The following is a 6,000-nucleotide window of genomic DNA, read 5'->3' as shown; positions in this document are numbered from 1 at the left end:
CAAATGCATGATTTTTTTATATAATATTTATTACAATTTATTCTCTCTCTCTCACTTGAGGCGGGTGGCACTCTGAGCTGCACTGTCTGACGCAGCAGCAGACAGCACATCAGGGCCTGCTGAGCAGGCACAGTGAAGTTCCGGTTGGATTCAGGCGTGGATGTAGGCATGGGGCCCTGTGCCATGCGCAGGGCCTAAGGCAGCACCTGCACATTACAAATGCACGTCCCCTCTGCCCTCGTGACTTGAGGCTCGCTCGTGCAAATATTCTTTCTTATCTGACTTCTAGACGACTGGACATTCTTCTGGTGACTTGACCATCCATGGTGGCCTGCCCTGCTGCAAATTAGCTGGAGTCGTTTATATCACGACAGGAGGATTCAAGGGCATGTGATACTCTGAAATGTATGCTGTTCACAGAGTACTGCAGAATGCCTTCAAGAATGGAAGAGGTTGCAGTGCTGGGATTGGGAATGTTGTGAGATTTCCAGTATATGGGACGGGTTACAGGTATTCGATATCATGGGTTGTCTACGATGTGCAGGGAATTTGAACGACACACATTTTATATGTTTTATGGGATGCCCTGTGGGTTTCCATAGTATGAGGAGGATTGTATGGGTAAATACAGTATCACGCCCCCAAGGCAGTATTTACCACTAATAATTGGCAAATACAAAGTCCTCGATCAGCATGGCACTCTAGAACTAAGTTATGGAAGGTTGTATTATGGAGGTTGTAAAGCACCACCTTTCTCTGGCAGGCGGCTTCTTGACACTGCAGCCTTGGCCACAGGTCGAATGAAGAGCCAGGTCTTAATAAACTGCTACAGGATAAATGGAAGTTTACTGTTTGTGCTGTTCAGAGGGCCTGTGTCCCAGCATAGGCCAGGGCTAGAAGGTGTGTAGCATGCGCTCCTCTGTGTATTCAGTGATGGCGGGGGGATGGAAAGGGACTGCGAAAGGTCTCAGGGAGGAGAGGCTTTTTGAAGTGATCGCTCTCATCAACTTCCTACGCAAACAACTCTCCGCAGCCGGGGGAGGTGGTCGGGATGCTTCAAGCACTCTGTGTATATTTAACCCTTACTTGAAGTCAAGTCAGCCTCACATGAACCTACACAGAGCCGGCCCGACTCCCGAGGCATGGTACGTCTGTGCAGTGGCACAGGGCCTCGCTGTCAAGGGTGGGTGGGGCACCACAGACACTAGTGCCTGCCCCTAATATACCAAGTCACAACATTATTTTAAAGCGGGGTTGTGCTGCTTCCTTGGATGATTCATACTTTTCTGTTTGCCCGAATAAGGCTATGGTGTCACCTCCCAAGCCCCTGTGATGCTGTTAAGATAAATTGATCCCCCTCCCAGCAGCCCATCAAAAGCTGCAGGACCCATAATTATATCTTATCACGTTCTTTCATCTAGCAGAACTTTTAAAGTGTGAGCCATTTACAAGTGATGGCCCATTTAAAAGACCATTGTTTTTGGCACGACATTCTTAAAATTTCTGAAATGCAAAGGGACATTTTTATTCTGAAAGCCCACACAGACCACCAGTTTGCTGCCTAAAGCTATGTCCTACTCCAGGCCACTTAAAATATAGCATAGAAAGCAGTTTTAAACAACATCATTTTCAGATGTTGATATTTTATACACCAAAAGCGTTCATTTTTGATAGAATGTAATATTTTCATCACACCATATATAACGTCTGTATTTGTCAAACATTAAAATACAAACAGGGAACCTTTTCACACATTACATTTTGTTATGAACCAAAGTCTTGAACATACTTTTTCAAAACTCAAAGGCCTTTTTTTGCCTTCTGCTGAATTGCATTCTGGTATTTGTAGTCTCCCATTCAAGATGGGGGAGATTAATGCCACAGTTGTACACTTTTTGTCTAACATGTTTCTATAAGGATTTACATATTTTTTTGAATATCTTACTATGGTTTGTGTACTTTTTAAGTCACCTTTATAAAACAGAGTACTGTTCAAAGCCAAACATGGGATGAGCGGAAACGATGTGAGGGCAAGCGAGTCATTTATATATTCCCAGGGTATGGTAAAAGGTTGGAAACCTGGAGAGGTTGTTTTCCCTCATTGTTGCCATGTTGCTTGTTAGGACAAAGGCAGAGGATACATGTGCCTTGGCCCACTTTTTTCAGAGGCCGGACACTACCTCACTTGGGTGTTTTTGACCCCTGCAAACTTGCTCAAGTGTTTAGCTACAAGTTTTTCACTCAGGTTTTCATGTTCCAAGTGCAGACACTTATCCACAAGACCAGATACAAATGTCATCAAAACACATGACATGTCTTGTATTGGGATTTTGTTTTCTCTGGAATATTTCACTATAGTTTGTTGGGATTGAAAGATAGGCACCTTTTCTACATTGCCAGTGTACTTATATTTTAAAAATGTCTATGCTCTTTTGTATTGTGCACTTTCTTCTAAGGGGAAAGGTCAATTGAGCCAAACTTCTATATTTAAAAAAAAAACATTTGTGTACTGGTATGTATTTTTCCCCACTTGGAATTTAGGAAAACTACAAGTCCCAGAATTCCAAGCAACAACTGGACTGGATCGTTTTCTTGCAGATGGCCACGGGAACCTTTAGAACTCTGCTCTGTAAGTCAGTATTAATGTGATCCTTGAAGTACAACATTTCAATATTTGTACCACGTGCAGGATGAAAGTTTTAGGTTCAAGTGCCCAAACTCTACGGTGGGTTAAAATTCCAGCTTCAATGTTTAAATGTTCAAACTGTGTGATCCTAGGCAAATAATTGAATCTCTTCTTGTAAAGAGCACTGGCCTCAGCAGAGCCAGCATTCATTTCCTCCTTGTTATATTATGCCTTGTGTAGCACACAGTCTACTATTTTCACTGTTTCTTGGAATAGCAGGATCGGCAGGAGGTGGGGTAGGTATGGGGCTAATTTAGAAGCAGACAAGGCTGCTTTGTAGCAATGTTGATGAGTGCAGATTTGAGAAGACAGGGCTTTCTGTGGCATGCATGTTTTATAAATCTCATGCAACTGTAAGAAATGGCCATGTGTGTATGTTCTCTCCAAAATCTGGGCAGAATACTGGAGTGTTAAATTTTCTTTAATGGAAGCATGAGTAATCCATTGGCTTAATCTTTTGTTTATAGCTCGTGTGCATCATGGCAAATAGAAAGAAATTGTCTGGGTCACTGTATAGTAAACTGAGAAGAAAAAGGTAAAAAGAAAAAACAAAACAAGAAGAGTCTTTTCTTAGTTCTTTTCAAGGTGATCCACTGCAAGATCAAGGAGAAGCTCATTCAAAGGATCCACCTGAAACTGAAGTTGAGATGGCAGATATAGCTATTGCCTCACAAGTGGAAGAAGAATTGGAAGTGCAAACTCTCAATGTAGAAAATGAACCAATTTGACAATAGCAGGCTCAAGATTTGAGAATATGTGAAAGTGCTGCTGCCTCCATCAGCTTGAGCTATAGTGATCCTGCTACCTGGGACAATTTGACCTCCAAAAGCAGTGATCATGTCCGACAAATTATGGTAGAACATGGGCCAGAACAGGTTATGCAGTTTCTTTTCCCTAAAGATAGAAACAAAAGAAAGTGTTTCACAAATCTTTACAAAAGGCAATAGTTACACATCAAAGAACTCATGTTTTGCTTCTGTTGTAAGCTGTTCAGCAGTAATCCAACCAATGCCTCATCTCTTGCTGATAAATGGTCAAAGGACTGGAAAAAAATGTCAGCAATTCTAGCAGTGCATGAAGAAGGCAAGGAGCATTTAGAAAAGATTCAAAAGTGCTAGGAACTGGGACTGCGAATGGAAAAGAAGAAAACAATTGATAAAGAACATGTGTGCCTCATTATCCAAGAAGAGTATTGGCAGCAAATCTTAGAACAAATGATTGCTTTAGCAAGAGTTCTCCATATGCAAAATCTGGCTTTTTGTGAAAACACACAAGAAACTGCATACATTTGATATTGGAAACTTCCTGATATTTTTTGAATATCTAGCTTTGTTTGACCCACTCGTGGATGAGCATATTTGTGAAATAACAGACCAAAAGACACATATTTACTACCTCGGGAAAGATATACAAAATGAACGGATTCAGCTTTTAGTCACAACCATTAAAGAGGAAATCCTAACCTCCGTTTGGGCTGTCAAGTACTTTTCAATCATTCTAGATTGCACACCAGATGTCAACCATGTTGAAGAAATGACAAAGATCATTTGCTATGTGACCACCATGTTAGTGTTGGACTCTGATCATTTGTTTGTTTGCTTGTTTGTTTATTTGGTAATGCGCACCATACCCTTAGGTAGCCGGGCGCAGCAGTACACAAGAATTCTTAAAGCTTGGTTACAGTATTTAGCACAAATATGTACAGCAGGTGCAAGAATACATAGGGATACAGAGCATGGCGTTGGGGTTCAGGAAACACTAACAAGTAGATCTATATATACACATAAACGGTCATGCACATATACAGCAATCTATGTTTATATTGCATATGCATATGTAACATTATAAGTAAATTGTACATGCGCAGTTGCCTAAAGTACAGAGTGATTCCACGGGTGCAGAGATAAGGATCAGGAGTGGTCAGATAAGTCTAAATCAAGTTATGTGTCGGTGGTACGCAGCCATTTAAGTACCTTGTGTTTAAATTTAGGATACGGTTGTTCAAGTCTGAGGTTCGGAGGTAGTTTGTTCCAACATTGCGCAGCTTTAACGGCGGAGCTAGTTCCACCCGCTGTTGCCCGTTTGAATCTGGGGATCTCTAGCATAGATGTGTTGGCAGATCGCGTGGGGCGGGTGGCTATTCTCCTAGTAATTCTTTCAGCTAAGTAAGGAGGTGCTAGGTTTTTCAGGCATTTGGAGGTGAGAGAAGCTGTTTTAAGGAGGATTCTATCCGTTATTTTCAGCCAATTAACCTCTTTCCTGAATTTGGTGATGTGCTCTCTATAGGGGATGTCCAGTGCTGCTCGTAGGGCGTTATTCTGCAGTCTTTGTAATTTATCAGTGATATATTTGTTGGCTCCTGAATACAGGGAATGGCAATAATCATATATACATGATAAGAGCATTGGCTAGTGTGATACAGCTGGCATTCGAGAGGTACGGTCTGGATGCTCGGATTAGTTTGCACGTGTAGGTTGTAGAAGAGGCAAGGGCGTTAACTTGCTTTTTGAGTGTAAGGGCAGAGTCCAGGTAGAATCCTAGGGTTTTAACCACGGACATCACCTTGATAGGGTTGATATCAATGTTGAAGACTGCGTAGTTGGGACTAAGTTTTTGGAAGTTGGCTTCAGAGCCTAGGATTAGTAGCTCAGTTTTATTATCATTCAGGCAGAGGCCATGGGATGCCATCCATGCCTGAATGAGGGAGTAGATCTTGTTCACCAAGGCTGAGTCTGCCTCAAAGTTGCCCGAAAGGGGTATGAGGATCTGGCTGTCATCCACATAATTAGTGTAGGTGACACCCAGTCTGTCCAATTTGTCAAACAGAGGCTTGGTGAAGATGTTGTTCATGGTAGGGGAGACACAGGATCCCTGTGGGACACCGCAGGTTATTTTGATGGGGTCAGCGGAGGTGGAGAAGACTCTCATCGTGCGATTCGCTAAAAAGGATTGGACCCAGGCTATGGCATCTCCCGTGAAGTTGCCGGCAGATTTAAGGTGGTTGCATAAGACTGCATGATCCACCAGATCGAAGGCTGCCGACAGGTCCAGTAGGAGAAGCAAAGCTGTTTTTCCATTATCCTTTAGCTCTTCAATTTGTGTTTTAAGGTCTAGCAAAGCTGTTTCCATGCCATGGAGGGGGCGGAAGCAAGATTGCCACGAGCCAAGTAGGTAGTTGGCTTCCAGGTAGTCCTGGATTTGTATGTAGGCAGCTCTGTCTAGGATTTTGAGTAGAAATGGCACCATGGTAATCGGTCTGTAGTTGGTGGGCATGGTGGGGTCGAGGGTTTGCTTTTTAAGTAGTGGGAGGACCC

This window comes from Ambystoma mexicanum, chromosome 10 (assembly GCF_040938575.1).
Source record: "Ambystoma mexicanum isolate Mex_15411 chromosome 10, UKY_AmexF1_1, whole genome shotgun sequence".
In the NCBI taxonomy this organism is placed as follows: Eukaryota; Metazoa; Chordata; class Amphibia; order Caudata; family Ambystomatidae; genus Ambystoma; species Ambystoma mexicanum.
Note: the sequence above shows the minus strand (reverse complement) of the source record.